The 20,750-nt window shown below is 46.6% G+C and overlaps 1 protein-coding gene across 5 annotated transcripts in view; it reads left to right on the top strand.

The window, feature by feature from the left end:
• Positions 1-20,750, top strand: part of FSIP1 (fibrous sheath interacting protein 1) — a 941,373-nt gene that overhangs the window by 95,614 nt on the left and 825,009 nt on the right. The window lies entirely within an intron of this gene.

Raw genomic sequence — 20,750 nt, 5'->3', positions numbered from 1 at the left:
TTTTGAAATTTCATCTTTATCTAGATCATCGAAAAAACTCTAACCGCAGCCTTCAGGCCTTCGTCTTTCCCCGGTCGACTTCTACTTCAAGAACCAGCGTCCTGCCTTCCGTCAGTGGAACGGACACTGTTTCAATTCTGTCCTCGATGCCATTCCAAAAATCCGCGCACCGACCAGGAGAAGGTCTGTAACCTCTGTCTCTCCCCAGAACATAAGGAGGAAGACGCGTGCCGTTTGTTCTGATCCAAGAAGACTCTACAGGACCTTTGAACTTGACGAAGAGACATGCAATGACAGGGTATTGAGGACACGCCTGATATCTTCGGGGAAGATATCGAGCAGGAAGAAATGGCACCGGAAGAAGAAGAGGTCTTCTTCCCCCAGGACTCCGATTCAGAGTTGATTTAACTCGAGTCCCACTACATTCTGGCTGGGCAGGGTGCCGTGTGTACTAAAGCCCCTTTGCCCACCAAACCTACTCCAACTAAACAAAATGTTATTGGGCCACCACTGCCAACAGGCCATGGTCTACACCGAAACTCTGGTTCAAACGCCCGCCTTCTAGCTCGGCACCCAAACAGCCCATCAAGCCTACTGGCTCAGTCCTGAGCCAAGATGAGACCCCTTCGGTTCCAAAACTTCTCAGATCGAAAGATAAAAAACTGAAATCCAGCTGTGACATTGTGCGTCCACCCAAAGAGAAAGCGGTGTCAATGTTGAATGGTGGGCCGCTAAACCCCCCTCTGCAGCTCTTGTTTATTCCCGACAGGACAACTTGACTACAGATACCAGAAGCCCCTCCTGCGTAGACTCGCTGGAGGAAGGCATCTGCGAATGGGGAATCCCGAAGGACGTGACTCCGCCCCTTGACGCCACCTCCTATGGGACCTTAAGCAAGAGGGAATCCCGGAGGTGTGTGTGGCATAACACCGTGGAGGAAGACGCGACGGAGGGAGAGAAGCCTTTGCTGTACGGAGGACTCGGACCCGCCAGGAAGGAAGGCGACGTGGAGGCCGTGACATCAGGAACTCCGGTGGAGCCAGGAGGCCAACGACCCCGCGAGCCGCCCAGCCACGTCTACAGGTACGCTAACACTTCACGGGCTGGATGGGGAGGCGGGACAGTGTACCCCCGTTGCTCTTGAATCCGCATCCTCTTTACTTTTCGCTTTCCTTAATTTTTTGGTTAACGGGGCACATTCACTTGAGCACTTAACCAAGCGGAACTGTGTCGATCACGCGTGGTCGGGTGTCCCATCACAACCCTCCCTTGCACGTTAAACCTTTTTGAACACAAAGCCTTACACCAGCCTTCTTCTCTTTATGTTTCCTGCCTTATGGACCCGGAGCCTTTGGGAAGCCGTCGCCAGTCCAGAAGGGGGCAGCTGAGAAGAGAGACCAGGAGAGAGCGAAGTCCTATTTACCAAGCAGCCCGTTGGAGACATTCCCCTGAAAGTCTAACCACGAGGAGAAGGATTCTGTTAAGATCAATAAAATCCTCTTTGTCCCGACTTGGTGTCTGTCTCGATCACATACCCACGCAACAACTGGTGTCAGAAGTGGGATCCCCTGCCAAATCCATCAGTACCTCAAAGATGGACGCCCTCATACAGCATCTGGTAAAGGGGCAAGAGAAACTTGAATGGGCCGTAGAATAGCAAATGACTTCCGCGCAAGCGGATAGAGACGTTTTCAAGGGCTCCTTCGCTGCACAGATGGAAGGTCTGAAACAAATGTTTGGAACACCTCAGACACCCACCCCAAGAGAACCCCGTAGTATGCCACATGGACATGCCGGTATTGCCTTACAAAAATATGTCCCGGGCGAGGACCCGGACGCTTTTTTACTAAACTTTGAGCATGCTGCGAGAGCATGCGGATGGCCGGAGAATAGGTGGCCGTTTTTTGTAGCTCCCCTGCTAACAGGGGAGGCACAGTCAGCATACCAGGTGGCCAATGCCTCGGGCGATACCCCCTACAGCGATATCAAAGATGTGATCCTGGATCACCTCGGGTTAGACGCGGAAGCATACCGTGTTCGTTTCTGGAAGGAACGTAGGCAACCCGTGGAGAAACCTAAAACTCTGTATTTCCGCCTCAAGATGGCTGCCGATAAATGGTTAAAACCTCACTCCAGTACTAAGGAAGAAATTATAAATAAAGTTTACCTGGAACAGTTCCTGGAGGCTTTACCATATGGCACTCAGAGGTGGCTAAGGCAGCATCCACACCTCTCCCCGAAGAAGCCGTAGACATGGCCACGACCTTTTCGAGGGCCCTGCCTCGCACCTCTCCATGGGAGAGCGACAAGAAGGGCAAGACCCCATCCACAGAACAGGAGCAGAAACCCCGCCCGGTGGTAGAACCACCTCTGCACAAGACTGCAAAAACTGAGATCCCACCATTCCATGGGCCCCAGTGCTTTGAATGCGGTGACTGGGGTCACATCGCACGTATTGTCCAAAACGAAAAACAAGTGACGAACCCATGGAGGTGGGCTCCGTTCCAAGGTCAATCTTATACACCGCTGAGATGGGACCGGCATTTCATGTAAGTGTACGCGTAAATGGAAAAAGGGTTTAAGCCTTGCTAGACTCAGGGTGTAAACAATCCGTAATACACAAGTCCCTGGTAAGAGCACAACAAAATGTCCTGGATGCTGTGGTCCATATCAAATGCATACATGGGGATATAAAACCTTATTCTTTAGCTATCATCACCATTGTTCCTCCCCAGGGGCCTCCTTGTACAGTTCGGGTTGGGGTACTAGAGGCACTTCCAGAGGAACTCATACTGGGGACAGATAATCCTGACTTCCTTCGGCTGTTCACCCGTACCATCATAAGGGAATAAAAAAAAACACTAAAGGGAGGGAACACAACCAGACCCCTTCTGCCTTAACCACTCCAGAGCCATGGGTGCTAGACAGAAGCTTTAGGTTTGTCCAATCCAACGACCCCACCCTTTTCAACGCATGGGAAGCATCCCCCACAAGACAGGACGACCCTACCCAGGTATTTCCCCGTTTCCGCATAAAAAACGATTTGCTTTATAGACAGTAACCCGGAGGACCCAGAACAACTCATAGTACCAACATCGTTCCGGGAACAAATCTTATTTTTTTCCCACTCACACCTCACTGCTGGGCATACGAGAGCAGAGAAAACGACTGTTAGAGTCGGGGATCTCTGATTGGCGCAAGGATGTCCTTGTGTCAAGCAGGGACCCTCTCCTCCACGTCAGGGCCTAGGATAACCCCTTTTGGAATGACCCTTGCTCACCCTCTAGGTGCGTGGCGTGAGCAGCCAAGGCGATTCTTCAGGCGTTGTTGGTTAAGCAATTATAATCACACACACAGTAAACACATCAATCCCCCCCAGAAACGGACACCAGGCTTAGGTATGTGAAAATATGCTCCTTTATATAAAAATAGTTATCTATAATATGCGGACTTATCACAAGACCAGTAACGTTGTTTCTATGCCACCATATTATTAAAGCAGGCAAACAGTTCTTTACGCGAATACTTCTTTAGTCGTTTCTCAATGTCACTTGGGAGATTCCAGACTTGACTTACTTCAGGCCTACCGCGGCTCACGCATCGGCCGTGGGCGTGCTCGTGCCGTGCACAGCTCCTCCCGGTGGCTCCCGGGCAGCAGCGGTGAGGCGGGCGTGCGGTGAGGATTTAACGGGGAAGTAAGGCGGTGCGGGCCCCGAGCCCGATACTGGAATTCCTGTAGCACTGTTGCGTGGAGAGAGTCGGCGCAGATCGGTGCGACTCTCGGCTTTGGGGAAGTGTTCTTGGATCCTCAATCAGCGGGTGTGGGCAACAGGCAGGTGCGGCCAGCGACCCTTAGCACGGCGGTGCAGGGGGGGTCTCCACAGCAGGGGCGGCGCGGCCTGAGAGGTCCGGGGATAGCGAAGCGGGGTCACAGGGCACGGACAGTGCAGCTGGATGACCAGGCGTAGATCACAGTCGTCGGACGGATTCCGGCGGGAGGGGTGACAGCGCGCTCAGCGCACTCCAGTGGCAGGCGGTGACAGGGGCGCAGGCAACCTAGCCCGGGGACAGAGAGCGGCTCCGGACGGAGCGGGGCTCTCACGGGGTAAAGGCAGGCAAGCTCCTGAGTGTCACGGCCCTAGGAGGGGGCGATGAGGGGCGCAGTCTCTTTCCAGCGGGATGCACACACGGCTCGATTGGAGGACGAGCAAAAGCACAGAGAACCCACTGGTCCTGGGGTTCAGTTCAGGGGGCAAGCTCAGATCAAGCCCTTGGAGAATGTTCAAGCACAAAGCAGCAAAGTCTTTTCAGCAAGTCTCTTCCTCTCCTTTCTCAGCAAGGCAAGCAGCAGGCCAGCTCCTCCAGCGTCTTCTTCTCCTTCTAGTCGGGCAGAGGTTCTTTGTGGTAAAACAGGATTCTGATTTCTTAGGAGCCAGGCTCCTACTTTTATACAGTGATTCTTTTGTTCTTTAGCGCCAGGGGGCCTGGGCCTGGCCCAGTCCAGTTCTGGAGCACTTTGTTATGGTGACTCTGCTCTTTCCTTTCAGCAGCAGGGCAGAGACATCAGCCGCTCCACAGGGGGCGGCGCCGGCTTTGTGGTGGCAGAGCACAGGTCTATTCAAGAGTCAAGGTGTACTCCTCCCACCCATCCTGGTGTAATCTCTCTACCCACCACCTGGCAGCCAACCTGTCTCTGGGGATTCCCCACCCCTGCTCCTTACTGTTGCTAGGCAGAACACACACACAGCAGAGGCGGACTGAAATGGCCAGGTCAGTAAATACTAACTTTCTAAAAGTAGTATTTACAAACCCATGATACTAAAATAAACTTGACTACAAGAAGTATTTTATTATTCTGAGTTCAGGCATTCTAAACTGGATATTCTACCATGCTCTATGAGTCCACTGGGGTCACAGCGTGTAGTGACTCCAGCAGCCCATTCTGGCCTATGGAGAGCAGGTAGCCTTCAATAGTGAAAAACGAAAATGGCTGTAATTCACTATTAAGACATGCCACACACATCAGGGCATGTCCTACCTTACACCTACAATGCACCCTGCCCGTGGGCCTACCATAGGGGTGACTAACATGAGGCAAAGGGAAGGTTTGGAGGCTGGCAAGTGTGTGCACTTGCCCAGCCAGCATGATATTACCAGACTGCACGCAGGTTCTGCAGTGGCAGACCCTAGACACATTTTACTAGGCCGCTTCTGTGGGTGGCACAACCAGTGCTGCAAGCCCACCAGCAGCATTTGTATTTACAAGCCCTGGCACTCCTGGTGCACTTTACTAGGGGCTGATAGTAAATCAAATAAGCCAAACATGGACACCAATCAATGTATACATTTTACCATAGAGAGAGCATATGCACCTTAGCACTGGTCAGCAGTGGTAAGGTGCCCAGAGTCATAAAACAGCCAACAACAGGTCAGAAAAAATACTGGAGGAAGGCAAAAAGTTTAGGGATGACCCTGCAAAAAGGGCCAAGTCCAACAACGACCCAAAACGTTCTCCGCCATTTCTACTGGCCAGGCATATACAAACACATCAAAATATACTGTCAAGCCTGTGAGGAGTGTCAAAGGAAAAATACACAATGACCACCAGCAGTACCTTTGCAGCCCCTCCCTATCGTGGGGAATCCATTCGAAAGGGTCGGAATGGACTTGATCGGGCCGTTGCCCCAGACCAAGAAGGGAAACCAGTATGCCCTGGTGGTAGTGGACTATGCCACCAGGTTTCCCGAGGCTTTTCCCCTAAAAGCCCCTACCTCCTCAGCGATTTCAGACAGACTAGTGGAACTATTTACCAGAGTCGGATTCCCTAGAGAGATCCTTACGGATCAGGGGACACCCTTTGTGTCACGCTTAATGAAGGAAGTTTGCAGGGTACTCGACCTCCACCACACCCGGACCTCGGTTTATAACCCCCAAACGGACGGCCTCATAGAGAGGTATAATAGAAAAATCAAAACCACACTGAAGAATATGCTGGCAATAGAGGGCAAGGAATGGGATCGCCTTCTACCACTGGCGCTTTACGTCATCAGGACGCAAGTCCAAAGCAGTTTGGGTTGCTCGTCCTTTGAGTTGTTGTATGGACGTCAACCCCATTCATTACTAGAGATGACGAAGGAAGCATGGGAGCAAGAAGTCAAAGAGGAAAACCGAGGGACATTGGAGTATACCCAACAATTAAAATCCAAACTGTGAAAACTAAGGTATCTGGCATATATCCACCTGGAAAAAAGCCAGAAGCGACAAAAAACCCACTATGACCAGGGCAAGAGATGGAGAAGGTTGTCCAGAGGTGATTGGGCCTTAGTTTTGCTCCCCTCCTCAACAAAAAAACTCCTTTCTGAATGGCAAGGGCCTTACAAAGTGGTAGAAGTCTTAGGGAATACCACCTACCATCTGCAAATTACACCCCGTAGACAACAGACGTATCACATAAACATATTAAAGAAATGAATGGGGACCCCTCCCAAACACGCGCATCTGACCATACCCTCAGCATGCAAGGATACCAATACCCTTGATCAGCTCGTAATCAACAAGGACCTTGCAGACGAAGCCAAGACGGCATTACGGAAAACATTGGAACCCTTTTCGAACTTTCCATGTTAGAACTGGGTGTCATACGCCCCTCCTCCAGTGACTGGTCCTCACCAATAGTAATGGTACCCAAAACCGGATGGGTCAACAAGATTCTGTATGGACTTCAGAGCCCTAAATGCCATCTCCTCTTTCGATGCGTACCCCATGATGACCGAATCGAATAATTAGGAGAAGCGCAGTATATAACAATGCTCGAATTTAACCAAATGATATTGGCAGGTGCCTCTTAGGGAAGAAGACCGAAAGATGACCACATTCGCCACAGCAGAGGGCCTATACGAGTTTAACGTTCTCCCCTTCGGCTTGCATGGAGCACCTGCCACTTTCCAGAGACTTATGACTACAGTTCTACACGACCATTCTTCCTATTGCTTGGCCTACTTGGACAACATCGTGATTTTCAGCAAAACATGGGAAGAGCACCTGAGCCACTTACACACCATATTGACCGCCCTAGGGCAAGCCGGGCTACACATAAACTCCAAAAAGTCCAGCGTGGCATATCAGAAAGTGAAGTATCTAGGGTATATGCTAGGACGGGACGTCATAGCTCCCCAAGCCGACAAAGTGAAGGCAATAGCTGAAACCCCCTTTCCGCAGAACAAAAGAGATCTCTGGGCCTTCTTAGGCCGAATTGGATACTATAGGAGGTTTATTCCCTAATTCGCTGAGATTGCCACCCCCTCACGGACATTCTACGCAAGACTAGCCGGTCGCAACAGTTCCAACACCCCGGCGATAACCTGAGAGAGGCCTTCAACTCCCTCAAAGGAATAATCACCACTAGCCCGGTGTTAGCTTCTCCAAATTTTAACAGACCATTTATCCTGCATACCGACGCTTCCAACTACGGCCTAGGCGCCGTATTATCCCAGCTGTCTGAGGAAGGGGTAGAACATCCTGTGTTATACATCAGCCTCAAATTATTTCCCTGAGAAACTAAATACCCAACCATAGAAAGGGAATGTTTAGCGGTTAAATGGGCAGTAGACAAGTTGAGATATTATTTGGAAGGGAATCCATTCACTTTGTACACGGACCATGCCCCCTTACAGTGGATGTATAACAACAAATCACAGAACCCCCGGGTACTGCGCTGGTTTCTGGCACTTCAACCCGTTTCCTTTTAACTCCACCATCGAAAAGGGAATGGGACGGGAGTGCAGACTACCTATCTAGGGTGTTCCCTCTCCCCAATCTGGAGAATCCAGGGGAGGAGGTGTGTGACATTGTGGGTCCGCCCCAAGAGAAATGCGATGTCAATGTTGAATGGTGGGCCGCTAAACCCCCCTCTGCAGCTCTCGTTTATTCCCGACAGGACACCTGGACTACGGATACCAGAAGCCCCTCCTGTGTAGACGACTCGCTGGAGGAAGGCATCTGTGAATGGGGAATCCCGTAGGACGTGACTTCGCCCCTTGACACCACCTCCTATGGGGCATTAAGCAAGAGAGAAGCCAGTGATGTACGGAGGACTCGGACCCGCCAAGAAGGAAGGAGACGCGGAGGCTGTGACATCAGGAACTCCGGTGGAGCGAGGAGGCCAACGACCCCAGCGAGCCACCCAGCCACGCTCCTGGAGGAGCGTGGCTTCTTCAGGTACGCAAACGCTTCACAGGCTGGATGGGGAGGTGGGTCAGTGTACCCCCGTAGCTCTTGAAACCGCGTCCGCTTTACTTTTCGTTTTCCTTAATTTTTTGTTTAACGGGGCACGTTCACTTGAGCACTTCATCAAGCGGAACCGAGTGAATCACGCGTGGTCGGGTGTCCCATTACAACCCTCCCTTGCACGGTAAGCCTTTTTGAACAAGAAGCCTTACACCAGCCTTCTTCTCTTTGTTTCCTGCCATATGGACCCGGAGCCTTTGGGAAGCCGTCGCCAGTCCAGAAGGGAGCAGCCGAGAAGAGAGACCAGGAGAGAGCGAAGTCCTATTTACCAAGCAGCCCGTTCGAGACATTCCGCTGAAAGTCTAACCACGAGCAGAAGGATTCTGTTAAGATCAATAAAACCCTCTTTGTCCCGACTTGGTGTCTGTCTTGATCACTTACCCACGCAACACCAGCTGTGTGCTGAAAATGTTGCCACTGAAACAAAAAAATGCTCCTTTACAACCACCGGAGCCGATCTTAGAAAAAATGAAAGAAAAGCTGGATACCAGCCCTATTCATTTTCCCCAAACCCTTTCACCTTCTTCACCAATATCCATTTTACCTTTACATATCCTGTACACATTACACCATCAGGTTCTCCTAACAGAAATCCTGATATAGAAAAGGATGATGACAACTACAATCAGCCACCACCAGATCCCTGGGATGACTATAACTTAGATCCACCTCAAGATACAGACCCGGATCTACACCCAGCAAAACCTTCCCCTCCTGATGATAATACTGCATATCCGGAATTAATTGCTAGGGCAGCTAATTGCTATGAAGTGCATTTACACAAAGAAGCACTGGAGGAAGATGTTTTATTTCGAACATTACAAAACACACAGAACAACACAAATCAAATCAAAATAAGCTTTATTCGATTTTGGTCATTACCTATCATAAAAGCAGGCAGATAAAATACAAATATACACAATAATTCCACAATTCATTTGATAAAAGAGAAAACAATGCAAAAGCTGAGCATATTAAAACATTTAAGAACAGATAGAAATGCGGGCAAATTCATTTACATATATATTTTAGCTACTTATCCTTTTCCTTGCTTTCATGATGTTTTTTTAAAAACAGTCATGACACCAATACAATACACGCTGTCCAGCAACTGCAAATATAGAAAGGCAGGACGACATTGTCTCATCCCCCTTCCTTCAGTGAGGGCATAATCCATCTAGAACTTTCCTTACTGTAGTGTTTACAGAATAAAATCACATGGATAGTAGTTTGAGAAGAAATCTTGTCACAAGTGCATGGGCTGAGGTTACTAGACCAGTCATTCATCCTTGGGTAACTGATCAGATGGTGAAAAATGCCAAACCTAAAACGCGTTAAAAGGTATCTGTCATAACCCCCAGTACAACATCAAAGATATGGTTGAATATCATAAGTAATCAAGGTCAATTGATGTTGGACTACCATACATTTGTTCATCTCGGCAGTCATCCTTACCGACTCGAGGTGGGACATGCAAATTGCTTTGAGATCCTTCCTTGATATAGAATTCATTGACTGGAGAAATATAATATTCTTGATGACCCAGATCAAAAACAAACTTCTTAACATATTTCAACCAGGTGATCTTACTTGCATGGTCCAAATGCATTGAATCCTTGATAGTTTCCCTGTTTAAGCCAGTAAAACTGGAGGTCCAGACTCAGTGCCATAAAAGCACCGGTTGTGTTTTAATCTCGTCTGTAATGTAAGAGAAACCCAACTCACTATGGCAGTTAAAAACTGGGGATCTACAGGTACCGCTAATATATACCTTAAAAAAGCATTTTCCACTCGTTGCATAGAAGATGCATCATAAAAGGCCCATACTCCCACCCCGAATGTCGCTATACTCACGCACTTAGCTTGGTAAATCTTTAAAAGGATCCCCGCAGGTCTTTTGCCCATTTTCTTTGAAAGATTTACCAGGGCCGCAGTCGACTTCATAAAAAGAAGGGTTCTTGCCTTCACTGCTGGCCCCCATGATCCTGACTGCTCGAACACGACACAAAGGTACGTGAAGATGTTAGTGGAAGCAACCCTACTGTCTCCTAAAAGTAGACTGCTAAAAAAAATTCTCCCCCGCCCACAGGAACTAATAAAAGTTTTTGGGGCATTTAATTTAAGTTCTAAATCGTCCATAAAACTGGAATACGAAGCAAGGGCCTTCTGTAGACCAAGCTGCGTGTGGGCCATGAGTACTGCGTCGTCTGCGTAGACAAGGGAGACAATCGTACGTTTGTTCACACATGGCGGGTCTCTAGCCTTACCTGCCAGTTTCTGTTCCAAAGAGTTTGTATATAAAGTGAACAGGAACGGCGCCAAGACACAGCCTTGTCTCACTCCCCTCTCTACTTTAAACGGCGCAGTACACTCCCCCTTGGTGCCATAACGAACCTTAGCGGTGGCCCTAGAATATAATTGCCTCAGAAACTGGACCAAGACTTGGTCGACCTTCAGGTCCACCAAAATGTCCCATAATTTGTTGTGTATAACACAGTCAAAAGCAGCTGTAAGTTCTAAAAATGAGACATAAAACTTCCCTGCCTTTGCTTGGGTATATTTTCCTATTAAAATGGTTAGATTAAAAAAATGCTCATTTGTGCCAAGGCCTTCTCTAAAACCATATTGGACGTCACTTAAAATGTTGTTCTCCTCTACCCAGGTCTGCAGTCTGGCTGGGACTATCCTTCCCGCTACCTTCATCAGGGAGTCGAGTAAAGATATCGGGCGATAACATGCCGGGTTTTCCCTGTCCCCTTTTTAAAAAATTGGTACTATTATGGATTCTGACCAAGTTTTAATGAAGCCATTCTGGCAGCAAGCTTGGAGGACCCTTGTTATTAATGGGGACCATAAAGAAGGTGTTAATTTAAAAAGATCAATAGGGAGCCTTGCTGCCCTTACTTGCGATAATTGCCCCAATGACCTCTTCGTGGTTGAAATGGAGTTCATTTGGCATACAAATTAGAGGGTCTCCTCCCTGACTATTCGCAGTGCCGATAGTACTATCTGCACTAGCCTGTGATTTATACATGTGTGAGAAAAAATCTATCTAAGTTTTCTCGTCAGTTGCGACCACTAATGTCGCAACATCAGTCTTGGTAAAGAAAGGAGCGTTAACTGCCCTCCAAAATGATGAGCTATCTTTGCTCAAAGATGCTTCATGAAGGGCATCCCAGGCTAGGTCTTTTAACTCCCTTTTTCTTGATTTTCTAGCCAAATTATACTTACTTCTGCAGTCTCGGATTTCTGCCTGATCTTTCACAGTCCTATGGAAAGCCTCTTTGAGCCGGGTATAAGTTTTAGTACAGTCCATCTTTACCACATCGTGTACCACTTGTTTCCACTGTTAATTGATTTTGGATGACCTCCGGTGATTTCAGAAAAAGCCCGCAGAATATTTTCATAGGAGGTAGTTTCCCCCAAACACATTAAAATTAATCATAGGCCTTTGTTATAATTTGCTTATTTAGCTCCGCAGGGTTGTGGCCAGACCAACGCATGGTGTAACCATTTAAGCTACCAAGGGAGATGTCTTTTGTCCATACCAATTGATTATTTGGATGTAATTCAACGTCAATAGGCAAACAAATGTTGATACTCAGGGGCAGGTGATCACTGAGTGCATTAGAATGTATTTTATACTCTGCAATAATATTAGCGTGACGATTAGGAGCAATTATATGGTCAATTGTCGATCGAAGTCCCCTACCAATAAAAGTGTAATTAAACTCCACATTTGGGGTACACAAACAATTGGCGAACCCAAGATCATATAAAAACAAGATTTCATTAAACAATTCGCCCTTATAAGTATGCTCAAAGTGAAGCGGGAATACATTCTCTTCCACCTCCATCCCACAGATGCCCACCCCAGCATGCTTACATAGATTAACATTAAAGTCCCCTCCCCAAACAATAATCATTTCAGTGCCTGTATTTGGCCTTAGGTTCCCTTAGTTGTTTTAAGATAGACCCCAATTCCCCCTTTTCAGCCTTATTATAGAAGTTAACAACAGCCAGAGTATGGCGAGAGTCTATACAAATCGTTATTATTTGGTAAAAGGTGACAGATTTTATCAATACATTCAGTAAATTAGAAATGTACACGCATAACCCTCCTTTACGCCTCTCGTGTATTGATTGAATTGCAGGAGTGTGGTAGGTTTTGAAACCATTTAGATGGACTTCATCTGTCACCCAGGTCTCCTGTAAACATAGGATATCAAATGTATCAATAAATACCAGCCATGCTGAATTGTTAACTTAATTACGCAAGCCTGCTATGTTCCAAAATAGGACGCTTGCTTTTTTAGGGAGATTTAAACCACCGACCAATTCTGTTTGCTGGCTTCATTTAGAACTTGGTTGCTCGGCCTGTGTGGGATTGCTAGGCATACTTTGGTCTAAGATATCCCCAGCATCTGCTCCGGAAACCTCTTCCACTTTAATTGTACTAACCGTCAGGGCCGTAAACAAAAAAATGTCTTTAGCTTCGTGGAGTGTCTGATTAGGCGATAGTCAATCCAAGCTATCTAAGCCAGACAAGGGAGAGAATCTATTAGACTCTGTATGCAAGGCAATGGCAGTTATGTTTGGACCTGGGGAGGGTTTATAAAAAAAAGCCCAAGGGTAATGACCAAACAGCGGTGGGGGTAAGGTTGCTGAGTTCCTGTGTCATTAGTATAGATCTCACTAACGCTGGACGGTGGAAATTCATGACAACGCAGTCTCCCTCTATGTTTTTTGCTGAGGGGCCAACCCACCCTTCCCTGCGTACCATTATGATGTCATTTACATTTGCCGCCCTAAAGCCTTTATGTTACGCAGTTGTTCCCATGACTCGGTCTGAGTTTTCCTTAAGGGTGGTACACCTGCGAGAACTAAGACATAAGGGCAGGCAGCGGAGGTAGGCTAAGGTTTTCTTTGTTGAACACCACGATATCATTTGCATTTGTTACAGCAGGAGATTTCACACACTGGGTATTGCTAACTAAAGTGGTGTTAGACATTTCCTAATTTTACGACAGGTAACACAAGCACTAGAAGTATTAATATAGGAAGAATGAGCAGGCATTGAGTTTTGCTGTTGATTATCAGAACTAGTTACTCTAGATGTACCAGGGAGCTGTGGCTTAAAAATCTCTCCTTGTTGTAAAACCTGTTTGTGTGTGCCTAAATTGTTCATTAAAGACTCCAAGCGATCTAGGCGTTTCAAAAGAGCTGTAAAATTCTTGTCAACAAGTGTTTTAATACGGTCGTACACGGAGTCTGCTATGATATCAATTGCAGTATCACCAAGTTTGAAGCAAGATAAGGGGCCGGTCACGGACTCAGTCTTGGTGTAGTTAGACGGGTTTGATACTACCGGTGCTGTTAAATTAATAGTAGCATTGGCGTTGGTTGAGCTCAGAGCCGCAGGAGCCACAGTACCTTGATTCCATGAACTCAGGGCAGTGCGTTGTTTATTTAGACAGGGAGGTTGTTTTCTTTTGGACTCACAGGTTTACTCAGCTTCCTTTTTCTTTTAGCCCCAGTAACTGGATTTGGGGAAACATTCGTCGGGTTCGATACCAAAGAATGTAGCACTATGTTAGGGGCATCTTAACCATTCGGCACAGCGGTCTCCCTTCATTCCCAGGCAGAAGACATTAACACTTGGCTGGAATCGGCTAGAGACAGTATTGCCCTGTTACAGACAATTAAAAACAAAAGACACCATGATGCACAGCGCTGGTTTTCTGACAATCTGAAGGCCATGAAATTGGCCCTGCGACAAACTGAACGGAAGTGGAGACAGGACTACTGCCCCCATAAAAAGCTCACTTTCTCTGCAGCACTTAAAGATTATAAAAATGCCATTGTCAGAACTAAATCTGAATATTTTTCTTCTAAAATCCTGGCATCCACCAACAAGGCCAAAGATATTTTTTCAATAGTGGACGAACTTGTCAAACCCGACCGCGTCACTGTAAAACCCATTCCCTCACAATCTTTATGTGACTCACTCAACAACTACTTTATCGAGAAAATTGTTAACAATAAATCAAGTATTCCTCAGCCCCCTGCATCTGTGGATTTATGTGGCTCAAATATTAATCCTCACCGCCTGGACAGCTTCCCTCTTATTACCCAAGAATCTTTCCTCTCCTTACTTAAGAAGGTTAGGTCAGGATCCCCCTCTGACAGTTGTCCTCCCTCTATTCTTCGGGAAGTCTTTCTCGCTTGCCCTGAACCCCCGATGTCTCTTCTTAATAACTCCCTTACCCTGGACATTGTTCCCAACCTTTTTAAGCATGCCGAAGTGGTACCTATTCTAAAAAAAACTGGCTCTGACCCTTCCATTCCCAGCAATTTTCGGCCCATTTCATTGCTGCCCTTTTTGGGAAAAATCTTGAAAACTCATCTGGCTGACTGTCTCAGCACCTTTGTTGAGAAGTCACATTACTTGGACCCTCATCAAGCTGGGTTTAGACCCAAACATTCCACTGAGTCTGTTATTCTGGCAGTCCTTGATGAATTACGAAGGGGGGCCGACCAGAGCGCCATGCAAGCCCTGGTGCTCCTAGACCTCTCGGCTGCGTTCGATACGGTCGACCACCATCTTTTGGTCGACCGGGTTGAGAGCGCCGGGATTCGGGGTCCTCCTCTGGATTGGATCTCCTCATTTCTCTGTGACCGCTTTCAAGCGGTCCGTCTCACCAGCTTCTTGGCCCAGAAAAGGAGATTGACGTGTGGGGTTTCTCAGGGGTCTGCACTCTCTTTCCTTCTTTTTAATTTATATATTCTTCCTTTGATCTTGGCCCTTCAAAAGAGAGAGCTGGTTATATTTAATTATGCTGACGATCTCCAGCTAGTATTTAACATCGACTCCTCCCCCTCATCTATAGAAAGCTTTCAGTCCACTATGATACTCATCAGCAACTGGATGAGTGCCAACCACCTTAAGTTAAATCCAGACAAAACCGAGCTGATCCTTACGGGCGGCTCAGGGAATCCCTGGAATTCCAACTTTTGGCCTCATTCTCTGGGATGCCCTCCATCTCCTGTCAAGTCAGTCAAAAGCTTGGGAATCGTAATTAGCAACGACCTTACAATGAAGGCACAGATTAATACTGTGGTATCTGCTTGTTTTTTTCATCTTCGAAGAATTCGTAAAATAAGTAGATATCTGACCTTTGAGGCCCGGATTCAAGCTGTTCTTGCTCTGGTGATGTCGCATATTGATTGTGCCATCTCTTTGTACGCCGGTATCCCAGCTTACCAACTACGCCGACTCCAACTGGTGCAGAATCAAGCCGCGAGGCTTGTATATGGTCAACCTAAATCTCATCATGTGAAACCGCTATTGAAAAACTTACACTGGCTTACCGTGTGTCAACGCAGTCTCTTCAAATTAGGCTGCACTGTCTACAAAGCTCTCTTGGACTGCGGCCCGGCTTTTATTGCGTCCAGACTACTACGTTATGCCCCCTCTTGAGCCTTGCGCTCTGCAAACATGAATCTATTAACTCCTTGTCTGTTTAAGCGTAAAAACACGGGGGTCTTCGATTCTCGATTCTGGCGCCACAGTTCTGGAATTCTCTCCCCCCTGAACTGCGCCTGTCCTCTTCCTACTCCTTTATCCAGTCCCACGTGCCTGGGACAGGAGCAGTTGTCCATCTGTTATCTTAATACCCGATCAATGGTGAAACACCAACTTGAGATCTTCTATTTTCTTGATTCTAACAAACCTGACATTCTTCTTTTATCTGAATTCTGGTTGACGGAAGAATCTAGTCCTGACATTTTAGCTGCACTCCCAGATAATTACTATATCCTTCAGTCCAATAGGTCAGAAAATAGAATCGGAGATGGTGTGGCAGCTGTAATCTCACAAACACAAATGTAATTATTTTGCTACACTGCGAATCCCATTAGTTGATTATCTTTTGCTTAAACTCGAGTCCGACTACTTTTCCTTTGTCTGTGCCGTATTTTATAGGCCTCCTGTACTTATGCCTACTTTCTCGCAGTTATTGAGTGAAGCCATTGCTGATCTGGCCATAAATCATGCGAGAGTACTGATTGTTGGCGACTTCAACTATTGGCCTAATAATGTGCGGGAAAGCTCTCATTCGGCCGAGTTTACCGATTTACTGACAGGTATGAACTACACCCAGCATATTAAAGCTCTCAGTCACGCCAAGGGAAATACCCTAGACCAGGTTTGGACCTCTAATCTAGAGCTACCCAACCTATGTATTTCCCCCTGTTTATGGTCAGACCACCTGCCCATTACTTTTACCATCTCGAGTACCCCTGCTCCTAAACTCTCTCCCCCTGCTACCATCATGGCCAGGAACTGGAGCCGGGTTCGATACCAAAGAATATAGCACTATGTTAGCGGCACCTCAACCCTTCGGCACAGCGGTCTTCCTTCATTCCCAGGCAGAAAACATTAACACTTGGCTGGAATCGGCTAGAGACAGTATTGCCCTGTTACAGACAATTAAAAACAAAAGACACCATGATGCACAGCGCTGGTTTTCTGATAATCTGAAGGCCATGAAATTGGCCCTGCGACAAACTGAACGGAAGTGGAGACAGGACTACTGCCCCCATAAAAAGCTCACTTTCTCTGCAGCACTTAAAGATTATAAAAATGCCATTGTCAGAACTAAATCTGAATATTTTTCTTCTAAAATCCTGGCATCCACCAACAAGGCCAAAGATATTTTTTCAATAGTGGACGAACTTGTCAAACCCGACCGCGTCACCGTAAAACCCATTCCCTCACAATCTTTATGTGACTCACTCAACAACTACTTTATCGAGAAAATTGTTAACAATAAATCAAGTATTCCTCAGCCCCCTGCATCTGTGGATTTATGTGGCTCAAATATTAATCCTCACCGCCTGGACAGCTTCCCTCTTATTACCCAAGAATCTTTCCTCTCCTTACTTAAGAAGGTTAGGTCAGGATCCCCCTCTGACAGTTGTCCTCCCTCTATTCTTCGGGAAGTCTTTCTCGCTTGCCCTGAACCTCCTATGTCTCTTCTTAATAACTCCCTTACCCTGGGCATTGTTCCCAACCTTTTTAAGCATGCCAAAGTGGTACCTATTCTAAAAAAAACTGGCTCTGACCCTTCCATTCCCAGCAATTTTCGGCCCATTTTATTGCTGCCCTTTTTGGGAAAAATCTTGGAGACTCATCTGGCTGACTGTCTCAGCACCTTTGTTGAGAAGTCACATTACTTGGACCCTCATCAAGCTGGGTTTAGACCCAAACATTCCACTGAGTCTGTTATTCTGGCAGTCCTTGATGAATTACGAAGGGGGTCCGACCAGAGCGCCATGCAAGCCCTGGTGCTCCTAGACCTCTCGGCTGCGTTCGATACGGTCGACCACCATCTTTTGGTCGACCGGGTTGAGAGCGCCGGGATTCGGGGTCCTCCTCTGGATTGGATCTCCTCATTTCTCTGTGACCGCTTTCAAGCGGTCCGTCTCACCAGCTTCTTGGCCCAGAAAAGGAGATTGACGTGTGGGGTTTCTCAGGGTTCTGCACTCTCTTTCCTTCTTTTTAATTTATATATTCTTCCTTTGATCTTGGCCCTTCAAAAGAGAGAGCTGGTTATATTTAATTATGCTGACGATCTCCAGCTAGTATTTAACATCGACTCCTCCCCCTCATCTATAGAAAGCTTTCAGTCCACTATGATACTCATCAGCAACTGGATGAGTGCCAACCACCTTAAGTTAAATCCAGACAAAACCGAGCTGATCCTTACGGGCGGCTCAGGGAATCCCTGGAATTCCAACTTTTGGTCTCATTCTCTGGGATGCCCTCCATCTCTTGTCAAGTCAGTCAAAAGCTTGGGAATCGTAATTAGCAACAACCTTACAATGAAGGCATAGATTAATACTGTGGTATCTGCTTGTTTTTTTCATCTTCGAAAAATTCGTAAAATACGTAGATATCTGACCTTTGAGGCCCGGATTCAAGCTGTTCTTGCTCTGGCGATGTCGCATATTGATTATGCCAACTCCTTGTACGCCGGTATCCCAGCTTACCAACTACGCCGACTCCAACTGGTGCAGAATCAAGCCGCGAGGCTTGTATATGGTCAACCTAAATCTCATCATGTGAAACCGCTATTGAAAAACTTACACTGGCTTCCCGTGTGTCAACACAGTCTCTTAAATTAGGCTGCACTGTCTATAAAGCTCTCTCGGACTGCGGCCCGGCTTTTATTGCGTCCAGACTACTACGTTATGCCCCCTCTTGAGCCTTGCGCTCTGCAAACATGAATCTATTAACTCCTTGTCTGTTTAAGCGTAAAAACACGGGGGTCTTCGATTCTGGCGCCACAGTTCGGGAATTCTCTCCCCCCTGAACTGCGCCTGTCCTCTTCCTATGCTCAGTTTAGGACCTCTCTCAAAACCTGGCTGATTGTCCAGGCCTACAACTGAACTTTCCTTTTCTGTTTCCTTTGCTACTGACTGACTCCGCTTAGCGCCAAGAAACCGTTGGTGAATGTGCGCTGTATAAATATTTTTTAACATAACATAACATGGGTCTCTACGACCAATCTTAGATCTCAGACCATTAAACCTATAGATACTGTCAGAACACTTCCATATAGTTACCCTGTAACAAGTGCCTCCACTTCTACAACAAGGTGACTTTACGTCCACACTAGACTTGAATGACGCATATTTACATATTCCTATCCATCCAGCTCATCGCAAATATCTCAGATTTGTGATAGCAGGAAATCACTATCAATTCAAGGTACTTCCTTTTTTAGTGACTACTGCACCCAGAGTATTCCCAAAATGTCTAGCTGTAGTAGCAGCTCATCTAAGAAGACAACAAATTTAGGCCTCCACATATCTGGACGATTGGCTCATCAAAGCCAACACACAGAGAAAATGTTTACAACACACTCAAGATACCATAACCCTTCTCCATCAATTGGGATTTACAGTCAATTCACAAAAGTCCTATCTTCAACCCTCACAACTGCAAATATATCTAGGAGCAACTCTAAAAACTCACACAGCTCTAGTCTCTCCCAGTGCTGCTAGGTTCTAAACTTCCAAACTTTATTACTACAGTTTCAAAACTACCAATACCTAACAGTGAAGACTTTCATGCAACTCTTAGCAATGATGTCATCATACATTGCAAAAGTGCCCTTACGCAAGACTGCATATGCGGCCTCTACAGGAATGCTTAGCATGTCAGTGGAATCAATCACAGGGTCAATTAACAGATCTAGTGTTGGTAGACAGCCGCAGTCATCGCTCTGTGCAGTGCTGGAACACACAAAATCATCAAAAGGGCGTCCGTTCATCGACATTATTCCACAAGTCGTACTAACAGCAGATGCATCTCTCACAGGCTGGGGTGCCCATCTCCATCAAATGACAATTCAAGGTTTATGGGACACCAAACACAGAAGTCTCCAAATAAGTTTCTAGCAGTTCAACTAGCACTAAAAGCTTTCCAACCTCACCTAATAAAGAATATGGTTCTAGTCCGGAATGACAATACGACAGCCATGTACTATGTACAAAAACAGGGGGGAGACACACTCTCTACAGCTGTCACGCCTCTACGCCACTGCAGAAAACTCAAAATGACCAAACTTCGCCTCCAGGTTCCCACACCATCTATCCAAAGGCAATGCCCTATGGATGAACTGGTCAGGGATATTTGCTTACGCTTTTCCGCCTCTCCCTCTCCTTCCAGTTCTGGTTCAGAAACTCAGCCAGACATCACTCACGCTGATTCTAATGCCTCATACGTGGGCTCGTCAACCGTGGTTCACCAAACTGCTAGAACTGTCAGTAGTTTTACACCAAAAACTGCACCTCACTTCCAACCTTCTCACACAGAACCATGGAGCAATCATACATCCAAACCCCAAGGAGCTCAACCTAACGATCTGGCTCCTGAGGTCATAGAGTTCGGATACCTAAATTTACCACAAGATTGTATGAAAATTCTTAAAAAGGCAAGGAAATCTACCACTAGAGCATGTATGCAGCAAAGTGGAAAAGGTTTGTCATTTATTGCAATAATAACTCAATTGATCTGCTAGATGCATCTATACAAAATAATATGTGTTATCTTTTGCATCTACAGCAAGTAGGCTTAGCCTACACATCCATTCAACTACACCTTGCGGCAGTAGCTGCATATCTACAAAACAGACAATATTTAGCCTTATTCAAAGTGCCAGTTATTAAAGCTTTTATGGAAGGACTTAAAAGAATAATACTGCCAAGGGTACTACCTGCACCTGCCTGGAACCTTAACATTGTTCTCACAAGGCTTATGGGTCCACCTTTTGAGCCTTTACACAATTGTGCATTACAATTTCTTTCATGGAAAGTTGCCTTTTTAGTTGCTATCACTTCAGTGAGACGTGTTGGTGAGCTACAGGCATTAACCATAGAAGAACCTTTCTTTCAGC

Source organism: Triturus cristatus, chromosome 9 (assembly GCF_964204655.1).
Source record: "Triturus cristatus chromosome 9, aTriCri1.1, whole genome shotgun sequence".
Classification (NCBI taxonomy): Eukaryota; Metazoa; Chordata; class Amphibia; order Caudata; family Salamandridae; genus Triturus; species Triturus cristatus.
Note: the sequence above shows the minus strand (reverse complement) of the source record. Positions and strands in the feature narration are given on the sequence as shown.